This window comes from Vigna unguiculata, chromosome 8 (genome assembly GCF_004118075.2).
Source record: "Vigna unguiculata cultivar IT97K-499-35 chromosome 8, ASM411807v1, whole genome shotgun sequence".
Taxonomy (NCBI): domain Eukaryota; kingdom Viridiplantae; phylum Streptophyta; class Magnoliopsida; order Fabales; family Fabaceae; genus Vigna; species Vigna unguiculata.
In genome coordinates this window covers 15218004-15234125 of record NC_040286.1, presented here as the reverse complement: position 1 = coordinate 15234125, position 16122 = coordinate 15218004, and the positions used below count along the sequence as shown (strand labels likewise).

General features: G+C 37.3%; 1 pseudogene; it reads right to left on the bottom strand.

Moving 5' to 3' along the window:
• LOC114194905 overlaps nucleotides 1-16122 on the bottom strand; it is a 61957-nt pseudogene that overhangs the window by 6119 nt on the left and 39716 nt on the right.

The window sequence follows — 16122 nt, the reverse complement described above, 5'->3', positions numbered from 1 at the left end:
GAAACAAACATTATGTCAACCCTTAGTGTGAGGGTGACCCTTGTTTAGGGTAATTTAAAAGAAATTTTTTTGGAAGACTCAAAATGGGTAGCAAAGGATAATTACTTTGTTTTTTTTTTTGGATAAAGAAAAATGGCCATACATCATTTCAAATCATGGTTATTTTTCTCAACAAAAACTTTAATTTAGAGGAAAATAATTTAGTTCATGTGACAGGATATCCCTTATTTTGTTCTCTCTTTTAGTCATTTTTTTTCTTAATTTTGCCTAGATTGTCCTTCAGAATTTTCAGTCTAACTGATTTTTCTTCATTTTTTTTGTGTTCAGAGAATTTATGGTAATCCTTTTTAAGGTATGTGTCTGCTTTATGATAATCCTCCATGGAAATGAAAACAAGGTTTATGGTGGAAGAGAGATGGAAAGGAAGATGAATTTGAGCAATTTCATGTATGCAAGACTATATAATGCTTCAAAAGACATGATAACAAACAAATTTTATTTCTTTATTCAATCCACTGATTTGACCAAAGAATGTTTTATTATTTAGAAATATTCCAAGAAATTGGTGACAAGCAAAATGGGAAACAAAAATTTATTTTAGTGCATTTTTTTTGTTTTGTTGAAATTATGCATATGCATGTTATGTGTTGAAACTATGAACATGGTACCATGGATGACCACAAAATGAAATGCAATGCATGTTTGTGCCTCGTAGGGCACTTATTTACATGATATGCTAATGAAATGTATGTATGTTTATAGCTAATAATGGTGTGATTGTGATGAATTTATTATTATATATAAGGAAAGGTGAGGGTAAAGGATGCAAACAGTCTCCCTTTGATGCCTTAATTTAACATAGGTTTGGCACTTAAAGTTCTAAGGGAAAGTATATGTGCTCACAAGGATAGTTCCTTAATACTTAAATATTAAGGTCACTAGAGCTATATCCCACTTCATGGCATTTCGCACGACAGTTGGTAAACAATAAGAAGTGAGAGTACCAATGGAGCAAACAAACTCTAGTTGGGGTTCTCACAATGACCTCTCGGGAAGTACATCCACTGTGGCACCACTATACAATCCGCTCTAATTCTAAGCAACTCAGACCTGGGTATAGGGCCCCACTCATGTAATGAACAAAATATGTGTGTGAAGGGAGAATATAATGTATACCTAAACCCACACTTGGGAATTATTCCAAATACAAAAATAAAGAAGAAAATACACAAACAACTATTCTAAATATAAAAAGAGATAAATATACACATATTGATATTGCTGTCGTTCAGCGATCAAATTACCACTATTTAACTTTAGCAACTTTAGTATTGCCAAGTTAGTAGTGAACAAACTAGTTAGGGTTAAGATAACCCTGAGTCGTCTCACAACGAATACGAAATTGATCTCAAATATTTGATTCTTAAAAATGCAATTAAAACTAGCAACTATAAAAATACGGGGATTTTGATGTGCAAAGAAAATGACATGGAAGATTGTAAACACAGTAATAGAAAATAGGTCAATTCCACTGCATTTTCAAAATAGGATTCTTCATCGGTTATCTAGAGATTATTGTTAAATTAATTATTGTTGTTGATTTACAAATTAATCATTGTAAAATCTCAATTCATTTGTTGGCATTCTCACTTTTAATCAAAGTACAGTCTCAATTAAAAGTGAGAATTTTTAGATTATTCATAGTAAATCCAACCAAAGTACAGTCTCAATTAAATTTTACTATGCCTAATCATGTCTATTCCTTTGTTTCCTCACCAAATAGAAAACTTAATTAATCAAAGTAAAGTCTTGACTAATTTTAGTTAAAGTAATTACCTCTAATCAAAGTACAATCTCAATTATTGGCAAAACTTATTTAATCAAACGAAAGTTTCTAAATAAAATCATACCAAAGTCTGAATTGAATTTAAAAACCTTTTAACTCATATGATTAGCATGCGTGTAGATTTAAAATCATTATTTTCTATTCAATTACGAAACAAAGGACATAGATAAACAAAAATCACAACAATAATTAAAATAACAAATACATAAATTCATCTAACCTTAGAATCCAGTTAAGAAATTACAGTGGAATCATAGCTAAAAGCTTAGCCTTCCATGGCTTTGATGGAATACTTGATAATAATATGATGAAGGAAAGAAAATAAAAGGGAGAATGAGAGATGTGGTGGATGACGGTATCTCCAAAACCAGAGAGTTGCTAAGTTCCTTCTTCTGCTCCCTTAGGCCTCTTTATATAGACTTCAATCGGACTTGGACTTTATCTGTTCGATTGCTAAAATATTTTATCTTTATTTAATTAATTAACAATTAATTTCTGTCCAATTTCCAATTTTGCCCCTTTTGTTTAACCATTTTTACAGTTTGGACCATAGTTGACTGCTGGCTTTGACCATTTGACCAGTGTTGACCAGTTGACCAATTTGACTATCCAATAGCAGCCTGACACGTGGCGTATAAACTCTCTCTCCAGCATTAGGGTTTGCTCCTCCTTCCTCCCTTGGCTGCACGTGACGGTAGGGAGGGTTTCCTTCTTCAGCGAGGTGATGTTCCGAACTTGATGCTATTTTGTCTTCGTAGTGATGGCTATGGTTTTCGCTGCTGTTCTGGCTCGTTCTCGCTCACGACTGCACGGAGAAGATGATGAAAAATTCGTGAAGTGGTGGATGCATGGTGGTCGTGACTGGTGCACTGAAGGATGGTTTATGCATTCTCCATTGGCGACACCTCTGGTTCGTGTTTTTTGTTGGAGAGATGGTGGTGCGGTTGTAGCGCTAGTGCAGATCTGGTGGTTGAAGCTGGCTGCTGCGTTTCGTTCACGTCGTGAAATGGTGCTGGCAGAATCATGGTCGCAGGGAAGATGATGGTGTTTGCGGCTGCTTCCATGGTGGTCGAGGTTCTGGTGCGGTGGGTTCGTGTTTTCTGCAGGTACGTGAAGTTGCCATGGAGGTTGAAGGTGTGTTGAACGCTGTTGTTGCTGCAAGCGCGATGGTGATGATGCGCGAAAATGCGCGAGCTTAGTGCACGTTCATTGAAGATAGTGGTGTGGTGGCGTAGTTGTGAGAAGGATGGAGGCTCGAATGTTCCGCTTCTGATCTAAAGTGATGGAGTTGGAGAAGCGTGATTGTTGCTGGCGAGAATGATGGTGAACAGCGGCGGCTGCCGGCATGGTGAAGGCGACTAGGGTTTGAGGAGAAATTAGGGTTTCTCATGGGAGAGATGAAGATGATGATGTGGCAACCTCCCATTGGACAGCTTGTTAGTGCAAGGACTGTTACCACATGGAATAATTTAATTGGACAAATTTAAAAAGTGGGGATTGTCACATGGCATGATCTGGTTGAATAGAGTTTAAATGGTAGAAGGGGTGCAATTTAGTAAGAATTAGGGGTGCATAACAAGTTTTTGTGGTCCATTTGCAGGAGGAGTGTGTAAATAAAAACAGGGGGTGCATTTATCTCCTGAATTATTCTTTTCAAGAATTTTCTGATTTTGGACTTATTTTGTAACTTTGAATATTTCAAATCCAAACTTTTAATGACTCACATTAAACTTCAGCTGCATTAACAAACGTTAGACTATCCAATAGTATTTTATGCAACTAAAATCAATTTTTACGCCATTTTTACCTTACGCCATGGCGTTGTTAATACATTGAGAAAGGCCATCTCTCCCCACAACACTAACAAGCTGTCCAATGGAAGCCTTTAGCTCGATAGCCCCAATAACATCCATTCCCCACATTGAGAAAGACCATGGTGCTGTTAATACATATAGTGATACTGGTGCTGCATTAATATTATCTGCATACGGTTGGCAATTATGACACTTTCGGACATGGACACAACAGTCATTTTCCATTGTTAACCAAAAGTAGCCAGCCCTCAAGATCTTTCTAGCCATGGCATGTCCGCTCATATGAGTCCCGAAGGAACCTTCATGAATTTCTTTTAGTATTTGCTATGCTTCCTTTGCATCAACACACCTCAAAAGTACCATGTCGTGATTCCTTTTGTAAAGAACTTCCCCATTCAACAAGAAATTTAAGGCTAGCCTCCTCAATGTTCTTTTATCATTTTCAGAGGCGGCCTCTGGATATTTCTAATCTTTGAGATAACGTATGATATCGAAATACAAGGGTTTGCCATTGATGAAGGCTTATCTTGTTCCTTTTTAAGATGATTGAATATGGTGTGAGTTGATTAAGAAAGCTAAGTGAAATCCCTACTGGACATTAAGATAGCAAGCTATCTAGATGTGAAGGTTCCTTTCACAAAGCTCAAGAGAAGAAGATGATGGATTGATTCAAAACAAAGAGAAAATGGAAAGCACATAAACCATAGAAAACCAAGAACAATTAAAGGAAGAAGAAAACATAAAATGGAAAGGAAAGAAATGGTAAAAATGTGAGAAGCACGCCACTACAAGGCTAGGCTAGAAGCCATGACAACCTTAAAGATGAGTAAATGTGTGCCGCCACTTGCTATGCAAGATAAGGCTTAAAAGTATTCACTCCCAAGGGAGGAAACTCTCACAAATGGTTGAGACACAAGAGTGTTTTTACTTCAAAATGTTCAACCCTTTTACATGTCTAGGAGCACCCCTTATATAGAAGAGTTTAGGGGCCTCTAAGCAAATAAAAGATACCTAAGGATGTCTCTACAAAATTGGTGCAACTGAAACACAACCTTGGTGTCATCGGTATGTACTGCTTTTTTGGAGATGTGAGCACTACCCTCCGTGCCCTAGTCAATTAGAAGCACCATCAAAAAACATCACCCACGCATTGTTATCTGAGTCACCACCATCTCCGCTAAGAAGAGAAAGAATATCTTCGTCAGGAAATTTAGGTCTCATGGGTTGGTAAATTGGAATGGGATGACAAGCCAAATGTTCGGCTAAAGCACGACTTTTGATAGCTTTGTGGGTGATATATACGATGTCGTATTCTGATAATAACATTTCATCTCCTGATTCTTGCGTAATAATTTGACTAGTGGTTCACAAGTCGAGATTAGTTGGGAGATAAACTGATGAACGTCCTTGGTGTAGGAGAGGAAAGAGATCCATGGAAGACATCAAAAAGTAGATGAAATGCAGCGGAAATGAAGATAAGAGCAAGAAGAGCTCTAGGCAATGGAGGTTTTTGGTGAAGATGAAAAGTAGAAGTGGAGTTATGGTATGGAAGGTGATGGACGCGCGAAGCCACAGTCTTGTCGGAATTCACGATGCAAGGCCATGAAACATAATTTTGTTCGGTGGAAATCCACCAAACAGGCAGCGGAAGACAATTACGGTGTTCGGAATCTCACCGACGAGGTCACTCTAGGGTTTACTCTCGATGAAGGTGAGCTAAGATAAAAGGGGATTAAAATCTCTCTCATTCATCAAAGTTGTGTTACAATAAGGTTGGCTTGCCTTCTATAGCTAAAGGCAACCGGAAAAAGGAGAAGAGAAGTGGATGCCGTCTAACAAATGGTTCCTAACGGCAAACAGATCTTAACGACGTAAGAGAGGAACGAGAACCCTAATTTGAGGTGTGAAAAGCATGATAGTTGGGCGGTCTGTATTGGAGAGCAAAACCCTATCTGCGCCGTTTGGAAAAGGAGGAAAGGGTTTGTATGCGTGATGGTTGATCTGCAGGAGAAACCAAGTGGAGAAGTCTAGAGTAATTGGGCTGGAAGCCCAATATGTGATGGCAGAAGACGAGAATGATGTGGAAGCATAGGCCTCTGGTCTGCATCTATTAATTGGAACACGTGGACTGCAGCAAATGGATTTCCAATTTGTGAAGCATACTGAAAATTGATGCATACGTGAAGCATTGGGCCTTTCCAAGACCAGAAGCTTCAGCCCAAAATGAAGGCTGAAAACAAAGTGCCTTCCACTCAAGAAAGATGTTGGCAGGTGGTGCAATGCGGAAATATATTAGGCTGCTGATTGCAGACCCAATATGTGAGGGCTGTAGAAAAAATGAGGCACGCGTGAATCTGGAAGAATATATGGCTGCTTATTCACGATGCTTTGATGAAAACGATAAAGGCGCTGCACAATATAGTCCAAAAATTAGTTGATATCAACAGTAATGGCCCAAAAGATTTAAGGCCTAAAACAAACATTTATTTAATTAAAATAAGGAAAATAAAAGAAATTAAAAGGAATTGGCCTAGGCGTTGGCCCAAGCTATGAGTCCTTAAGGTGATATTCATCAGAAGGTGGCTAGAGGAGATGAAGGAGAAGGTTAGCCACGTATGCTCTCAAAATAATAGAAGAGTGGAGTGATCTCAACATAAACATTTTATTAAAAATTTCAAGAGTTAAAATGTACAAATGGTCTACTTTTAGCTTTTATATGTGAGCCTAAAAGCTAGACTAATTCTTGGCCCTTAGATCAAGCTTGGAGGAGAAGCTTTAATCATCACCCTTGGATGGTGGCTTGGAGAAGGAGGCATCTTCCTAGCCTTTGGATGAAGACTTGGAAAAGAAGACACTCTCTTAGCCCTTGGATGAAGGAGGCACATGGGTGAAGTGTGGACTTGGCTCCATAGGATGCATGATCCATGAGGTGTAGAAAGGAATGTTGACTTCCACTTAGTCCACCTTTGACCTTTGGTAGCTCATGGCAAAATCTCCTATTGGGCTTAGTCAAGCCCAATTTTATCATTTCAACTACACATTGTTTGACTTATTATTCTAGAAAAACAAGGCCTAAACAATGGCCCAATTTAAATCTATACTACTTCCTTCATGCATCATCTCATATTTTAGAGATTTCTTTAGCCTATGTGAATAATGTAAAAAGCCCATGATTGACTTGATCATCTTGTGAGAGGCCCATGTGGATCTTTCTCATCATGCTTCTAATGATTGGGCCTTGATGTGGGCTTGGGCTTGTTGATGCACTTGAGCTTGGGTTTGTTGGGGTCACATCATAAACCTAGCAATGTAGTTTAATCTACCCAAGAAACCCCGAACCTCTTTATCTGTTTGAGGGATCAACATTTCTAAAATTGCTCGTACCTTGTCTGGATCAACTTCTATTCCTTTTTGGCTGACAATAAATCCCAACAATTTCCCAGACTTTACACCGAAGGTGCATTTAGTAGGATTTAGCCTTAGCTTAAACTTTCTTAACCGCTCAAACAACTTTTGCAAATTAACAATATGCTCTTCTTCTATCTTAGATTTGGCAATCATATCGTCCACATAAACTTCAATCTCTTTATGTATCATATCATGGAACAAAGTCACCATGGCTCTTTGATAAGTTGCCCCTGCATTCTTTAAACCAAATGACATCACCTTGTAGTAGAATGTTCCCTACAGGGTAATGAAAGTGATTTTCTCCATGTCTTCAGGCGCCATCTTAATTTGATTATATCCCAAAAAGCCGTCCATAAAAGAGAAAAGTGCAAATTTAGCTGTATTGTCAACCAAAGTATCAATATGTGGTAGGGGAAAATTATCTTTAGGGCTAGCCCGATTCAGATCACGATAATCCACACACATTCGATCTTTCCCATCTTTCTTTGGAATTGGAACAACATTAGCCATCCATTGAGGATACTTTGCGACAGCTAAAAATCCAGCATCAAATTGTTTTTGTACTTCTTCTTTAATTTTTAAGGACATTTCTGGTTTCATCTTCTTTAATTCGACTTTTAATGCGAGCTTATGTTGTACTATATTTGGGTCTAATCCTGGCATATCTTGATAAGACCATGCAAAAACATCCTTGAATTCTTGCAACAAAATAATCAACTTTTTTCACGTTTCGACAATCATACTAGTGCCAATTTTAACGTTTTTTTGCTCATCTTCCATCCCTAGATTAATTATCTCTATTTCTTCTTGATGCAGTTTTATTTCCCTCGTTTCTTGTTCCACTAGTCTCAATAACTCAGGTGGAGGGTCTTTATCTCCATCATCATCATTATCATCATCATTACTATCATCATTACCATCATCATTATCTATGTTACTATGATCTACAGTATGAGCATTACTATTTTCATTAGGTTCATTATTTGATCTGCATTATTTTGAAAAAAAAAATTATTTAAAATAGGATAACATGGATGAAAAAGAAAAGATATGAAAATGGAAGGGAAAATGCATTTATTGATGTCGACATTGAAAAAAAGATGGCCCATAAACAAGTTCCTAAGGCCTTGGGTAAAGCAAAAGGAAAAAGATAAAGACATAAAATGGATTACATTGTATCATAGTTAAAAACCCCAGGTAAGTCAATGACTTTCCGATTATTGAGTTTCGCGTTTGGAGGACACAGGCGCACAAAATTTGTGCCTTTTTCACCATGTTCATCTTCAGCAGCTGCCACTTGACCCTCATTCAACCAACCTGCACTTCTAAAACTCTACTTGATATCACAAATTTTTAATCTTTCCTACCTTTGGTTCATGTCCTTCCAAGCGAGCCAAGACCCTCTCCCTTCTTTCTTCCATTGTCTTCCTTTTGTCTTGTTTAGTAGGTTTATATCCCAGGCCGTATCGACCCTTGTTGTTTGAAATCTCTATCAATGACGTTGAACCTCCACAATTTTTTCCCAGGCCATATCCAGGCTCGTGCCCCCCTTTTATCATAACTTTAGCCATCATTATAGATGCGCATGACAAATGTGGCTCCACAAGAGCTGGTTCAACATAAGTCATGCCCACAATCTCCAAAGCTTGAAAAGAAGTTTCTAGTGCCTCTTCTATAACGTCAATGTAATGAGAGGATGTTGGTACACTTATTATCATATCCTCTTCCCCCGAGACTATTATCAGCTTCTCCACTACCACAAATTTCAATTTTTGATACAGAGTGGACGGTACCACTCCAACCGAATGGATCCAAGGACGACCCAATAGCAAACTATAAGCGGGTGCAATATCCACGACTTGAAATACTATCTGGAAAACACTTGGACCAATTTGGACTGGAAGTTCTATCTCCCCTACAACCTCTCTCTTGCTTCCATCGAAAGCTCTCACAATTGTAGCACTTGGTCTCATGTAAGCTTTATCATAAGGCAATTTCTCCAAGGTTTATTTTGGCATGACATTTAGCAAAGAGCCATTGTCTATAAGTACTCGAGCTATGAAGCGATCAAGGCACTTAATAGAGATGTGAAAAGCTTTGTTATACCCTTTTCCTTCAGTTGGGATCTCGTCATCAGTAAAAGTGAGGTAATTGTTAGCAGTAATGTTGCCAACAATTCCTCCAAACTTGTCAAGGGATATGCCTTGTTCTACATGAGCTTCCGTTAAGATTTTCATTAATAATGTCCTATGGGAGGTAGAATTCATTAGCAATTCTAGCAAAGAGATCCTAGCTGGCATTCGATTAAGCTGGTCAACCACTTTATACTCACTTTGTTTAATAAACTTGAGAATTTCACATGTTTCATCATCAGAAATTTCCTTTCTTGCAGACCTTTCTCCTTTTTTGAGTCATCCTCAGTTTGTGCCTCATTTCCCTTCAAAAACTTCTTTGCTTCATTAGTTATAGCCTTCTCGTCATTCTTATCCTTTCCCTTGTAGTTCGTTAAACTCGGTGGTGTAAATATACGAGCACTTCTAGTCATGCCATCTATTCCAGAGATATTGCTAATAGCCAAGGTATTGGAATCAACGACCTTATTCATCACTTCTTCTGATTTTCCCTTATCCAGTACTTGCATGTTATATCTCCAAGGTATCGTCCTGTCATCCTTATAAGGAAACGGAGAAGATTTTTGTACCACTAAGGGTTGTCGCTCCTCAGGCATGAGCGAAGGTTTATTCTTAGTGAAATGAACAACCAACGGCTTAGGTGCCCCAAGTTCCTTATCCTCATGGGATTGCATTAAAACCTCATTGGACCCACTCTGGTAGCTAATTTGTACCCAATGCGTATTCCTCAGTTCTTACAACATGTTCCTGAACTCTTCACAATGCTCAATAGAGTGTTGTTCTCGGGGATGAAAGCCCCATCTATCAGTTTCGTTGATTTCACCTTGTATCAACCCATGCTTACATAGTTCACGAATTCCATTTTAGTGGCTATCGATTATTTATAGGTATGGGCTTCCTAGCAAGATTATTACTGTAACATCCCAACCGGGTAGTACGGATTTAAAAAATAAAATAATGAAGTAAATAATAAAACTTCATTTATTATAACTGATATTCCCAAAATGCGGGAAAATTAAAAACTTGTATTACTTTCACAATAAACCAAAATTCATAAGTATAAATAAGATTGTAATTATCCAAAAGTCCAGAATATTCATAATTACAATTTATTTGAAAGCATAAAAAAACTTCATAAAAGTTCTGATAAAATCTTCTACCAAAACTAGCCTCACTCCGTCTCTAGACCTCACCAGATCCACCTGCAATAACATCTGCTCCCGTGTACCGCGTACACGATCATTGCCAAACACAAGCAGATAGGGTGAGCCAACAAATTACAGATATATATAAATATTGCACAGTTATATATATCGCACAATCACACCAATACTGCTACAATAAAATCGCCTGGCGGGGGACACGTACCGCTAGTCGAACCTTGGCTCACATTCAATACTTAAATTTTGGGATTTAATATTATTTTTGCGCTTAAAAATTGTATTTAGTTGCATACCACATTATTGGATATTATTGAGTTTAATAATGCAACTGTAATTTAATTTAGGTCCTTAAGAGTGTAAATAATGAATATTTTAATTCATAAATTAAGTCCCAAAATAGGAATTTTGGAGAGAAATAGTTCAAGTACTAAATGCAACCCAAATTCACATGTTTACAAACCTTTTTCCAATTAGAATACCTATTTCTAAAAAAACATTTCTGAAGCTAGTTGCACCCCCTGTTTTCAGGTTTACACCCTCTTCTGTAAATTAACTTTAAATTTCTGCTCTGCACCCCTCCTTTTTACTAAGTTGCACTCCTAATATCACTTAAAATCTAGTCCACTAGATTTCACCACATGACAATCTTCCACTTACTAAATTAACCAATTAAAGCTTTCACGTCCTCAATCCCCCACTCACTAAAATAACCACTCACAGTTTGCCACATCATCAATCTTCCACTAACTCAAATCACCAATCGAAACATGCCACCTCATCACTCTCTCTCTCCTTCACACAACCAAAACCATAACCCTAACTCCTTCTCTCCTTCAATCTCCATGCCGCAGCCGCCACCCCCGACGTCGGCCGTCACCGCCATTGTGACTGTCGCTGCAGCTTGCCGGAACGTGGTCACCAGAAACTCCGACAACGCCTGCGCCTCCATCGCCGGAAAACACATCCCCCCACTACTGCAATCGGAATTTGTGACTGCTTCGTCTTCTCTACACGTTCGCAGCCACTACCACGTCGTCATAGCACTTGCAAAGACAACGACCTACTGTCACGAACACAAAGCCGCTGCACCATCTTCTTCCTCGCGCCCCCATCTCCTACAACTCTCGCGCCTCCATCAGCCTCCGTCGGCCTCCATCGCACCTCCATCGCAGCTTCCTACGCGCACCAGCCTTCATACTTTGCTGCTTCAGATCTGTGCGGACACCGATCCACCACGGACCAACCTCTCCGTTCACATTTACCATGAGCCTGGCAGCCACCGCGAATCTTACATTTCCTTCGAAACCGAGAATTGTGACACAACGCAGCGCCTCCATGCTTGTACCTGCGCATGAATCACCTTCTTCCTCGCGACGTCAGCCATGAAAACCATCGAACCTGTAGCTGTGTCTTACGTCGAAATCAGATCTGCATCTTCTTTTTCATAGCAACGCTCACGGCAGCGAGAAACCCTAATTGCAGAAAGGAATTCTAATTTGGGAGAGAGACTTCTCTGACACGTGGCAACCTCTCGTTGGACAATCAATGAGTTAGCAGTGGTCAACCACTCAACTCTAGGTAAAGATTTGGTCAACCGTGGTCCAAAGTCTATTTTACACTATATCTGGCAGGTGGTTCCTTTATAGGAATCCTAAATTGTCTAAAAGAGGAAAAAATCTTCTAGCGGCAGTTCATAGCCGATCAGACAATTTCTGGAAATTTCCTAGAACCACAACTTTAATTGGAATATCCAATTCATACATAATCATACCATATTTAGGATGTCAATCTTACTTAAAATAAACAACACATGAAATTATCCTATTTAGCATGCCAATCAAATTTAAATTAAGGTTAACGTGTAAGGTATTCTAATTATCATACCAATCAGAAATAATCATAAACTTAACACGTAAAGCTCCCCTAACCTGGTTTCCTTGCTTAAAACGCAAATGCTAGAGCTCCCCCTTTGATCACCAATGGTCTCCTTAGCACCACCTCAATTTAGCTCCTCTAATTCACTTACTAATCATTATTTTTCCTTAATTTCGTGCACCTTACAAAGCTCTCAAAAATTCAGCCTCCAAACCCCTCTATTCTCTCACAATTTGTCTTTTAATGGTGTCTTAATTAACAATAATGAAAGGAAAACGAAAATGACATTAAGATTGATTTTAATTGTCAATCAAAGTCACTTATGGATTGTTTTCACAGCCTCCCTTGGCTGCTCATTCAGCTAGGGTTTTCTCCACCTTTTCACCTTGCCAAAACTAATTTTAGCAAAAAGGAAGTTTAATTAAGAATTACCAAGGTTCGCACCCATAACCATGCCAATGCCAATTCAATGCACAACCATTCAACCAATTCATGTTTCGTGATATTTAATATAATTCTATGATTATATTATCACTCAACATGATCAAGCATATTATTAAAAATAATAATAAATTAAATAACACACATTTGGCAATAGGACTTGAACCCAAGTCCTCTCACACAATTAAAGTACTCTCAACCACTTGAGCTAATACTTTTCCACATCATATAAATAAAAAATTAATGCCTTAAAGGCTCCCACTACCCGCATTTATTAATTAATTATTTAATTTTCACGGGTCTTACAATTAGCGATAATACTACCAATTTGAACAATAAGTTGATGACAGAATTGTGCGATGATTTCAAGATTCAACATCATAATTCTTCACCTTATCGCCTAAAAATGAATGGAGCAGTTGAGGCGGCAAATAAGAATATCAAGAAAATCATACAGAAGATGGTGGTAACCTACAAAGACTGGCATGAGATGCTCCCTTTGCTTTGCACGAATATCATACTTCGGTCCGAACATCAACTGGGGCAACTCCATTCTCATTGGTATATTGGATGGAGGTGGTTCTTCCCTTAGAGTGTTGATGGAAACACAATTAGAAGAAGTAGACTGGGTTCAAGCTCGGTTCGATCAACTAAACCTCATCGAGGAGAAAAGACTAAATGCCATATGTTAAGGTGAGTTATACCAAAGAAGAATGAAAAAGGCCTTTGAGAAAAGGGTTTGTCCTCGAGAGTTTCACGAAGGTGACTTGGTATTGAAGATAATCTCGCCTGTTTTAAAAGATCATAGAGGAAAGTGGACTCCAAATTATGAAGGGCCATTTGTGGTAAAGAAATCTTTTTCTAGAGGAGCCATGATTCTCACCAAGATGGATGAAGATTGATGAAGGATTGACCCCAACCAAGGATGGAGGCAAATGCTTAAGAAGACTAAGCATGTTTAGAAAGGAAGTTCACTAATCCTTCATCCCTTTCATTTGTGTTTGCTATTTTTGATTCCATAAGTTGACTTAGTTGAATCAACTTTAGTTGACTTGTTGACCTTTGACTAGGTTTGACTTGTTGACTATAGTTGACTTGACTTAAGCCAACATGCTAATCTATGTTTATTTGCTTTGTAGGTTAATTAGGAGTAAGAAAGCAATGCTAGGTGGCGCATGGTGATTGGGGAGCATAAATGATGTGGAGGAGAGAGTAAAGCAAAGGCATAAAGTATAAAGTAAAAGGCATGAAGCAAGTGTACCTATGTACCTTTGGTCTCCTTTGTTTTTAGCACACTTTGGCCACTTTTTGGAGACATATGAGACACATTCTTTGTCTCCTTTTGTGCTAGAACGAAATTAGCCTTGCACACACCATAGTTAGCTCATTTGTCTCTCATTTTTGTAACCTTATTTGACCTAGTTTCTAGAAGCTAAGGTTAGATTTTTGTAGAGATATCCTTAGGTATCTTTTATTTGCTTAGAGGCCCCTAAACTCTTTTATATAAGGGGTGCTCCTAGACATGTAAAAGGGTTGAAGATTTTGAAGTAAAAACACTCTTGTGTCTCAACCATTTGTGAGAGTTTCCTCCCTAAGGAGTGAATACTTTTAAGCCTTATCTTGCATAGCAAGTGGCGGCACACATCCACTCATCTTCAAGGTTGTCATGGCTTCTAGCCTAGCCTTGTAGTGGCGTGCTTCTCACATTTTTACCATTTCTTTCCTTTCCATTTTATGTTTTCTTCTTCCTTTAATTGTTCTTGGTTTTATATGGTTTATGTGCTTTCCATTTCCTTTTCATTTTGAATCAATCCATCATCTTCTTCTTTTGAGCTTTGAGAAAGGAACCTTCACATCTAGATAGCTTGCTATCTTAATGTCCAGTGGGGATTTCACTTAGCTTTCTTAATCAACTCACACCATATTCAATAATCTTAAAATGAAACAAGATTATCCTTCATCAGAGATGAATTACCTCTCCCTGTCAATTCCGATGTGGTTAGGAGATATTATACTTAAAGGCCCTGTGTCTATTAGAGGATATGAGCATTACTTATTTTCAGGATTTACTAGAATTTTCTTATGCTTTGTTTCCTGTTTTTTTGTTCCTTGGATTACATTTTTGTTTTTAAAATAAAAAAAAAAACCCCAGGCTTCATTCAAAGAGTGGTTGAGTTCTGCAAGCTTTTTGTTGAATCGAGTCCTATAGGGTGTCGTAAAAGTAAGATACAACTAAAAAGATCGCATGATGGGGTCATTGCCTTCATTAAAATATCATCAATTAATTTATCATTTGAGTTTTTTTATTTTTATTTTTATTTTTATTTTTATTTTTTATTTATTATTATTTATTATTATTATTATTATTATTATTATTATTATTATTATTATTATTATTATTATTATTATTATTATTATTTTTAAAAGGAAATCTTAATTTTCTCCTTTCATTTCATGCATTCATGCATAGCATGTCTCATATACATACTGTCATTCATGTTTATATCTCTATTTACTTTAGTTTTTGACCTTTTCGCTAAAACTCAACTTCTATTGGCATTCATACTTTCACTAGTAGTTAAAGCCTACTTTGTGTTCGTCTATACATTTTTACCTACATTAAGTCCAGTATCTGATTGGCACCAACTTTAAAAGTCTAGCATCCGACTAGCATCAGTAGTAAAAGTCCAGCATCCGACTGGCATTTGCATTAAAGTCCAGCATCCGATTGGCACCCACTATGAAAGCCCAACATCCGACTGGCACCAACATGTTTATTTTCTGCTAAAGTCCAGCATTCGACTGACACCTTCATGTTTATTTTCTACTAAGTCCAGCATCTGACTAGCATATGCATTAAAAGTCAAACATCTGATTGGCACCCTTGCTCTCGTTCCTTTAGCTGTCTAATTTAAGGTTTTGACACTTTGTCTTTCCTTTTCTTCTTTTCGAAAGTCGGATGAAATTTGTGTTTTCGTCTTTACTTACCCTTTCACCATGACACTATGAAAACTTCATTTCATATTGTCTGATAAACATTAAATAAAGAGGGATAGCAGTCAACACTCAATCTCGTCCGAATAAGATGAATAGAATAAAATGTAAATAAAATGATCTTTTAATAATCATAATTATAATTTTCTTATTTCCTAGAAAACTAATTTAAATATATAATTAGCTAACTAAAAGTTTTTTAAATAAAAAATAAACGAATATAAAAGATAACAAATACTTTTATAAATATCAAAAGCATAAAAATAATTTTTAAGATGAAGAATAAAAATATTTAAAAAAAAGAGTTTTATAATAATAATAGCTGTTTTTAAATAAATCAAAACAGTTTAATAAAATAAATTTGAATTTGTAACAAGAATGGCCAAAAGATAACCACACTTAACGGTAATAAAAACTATAAAATAATATATATTCTAATCAAATATTTG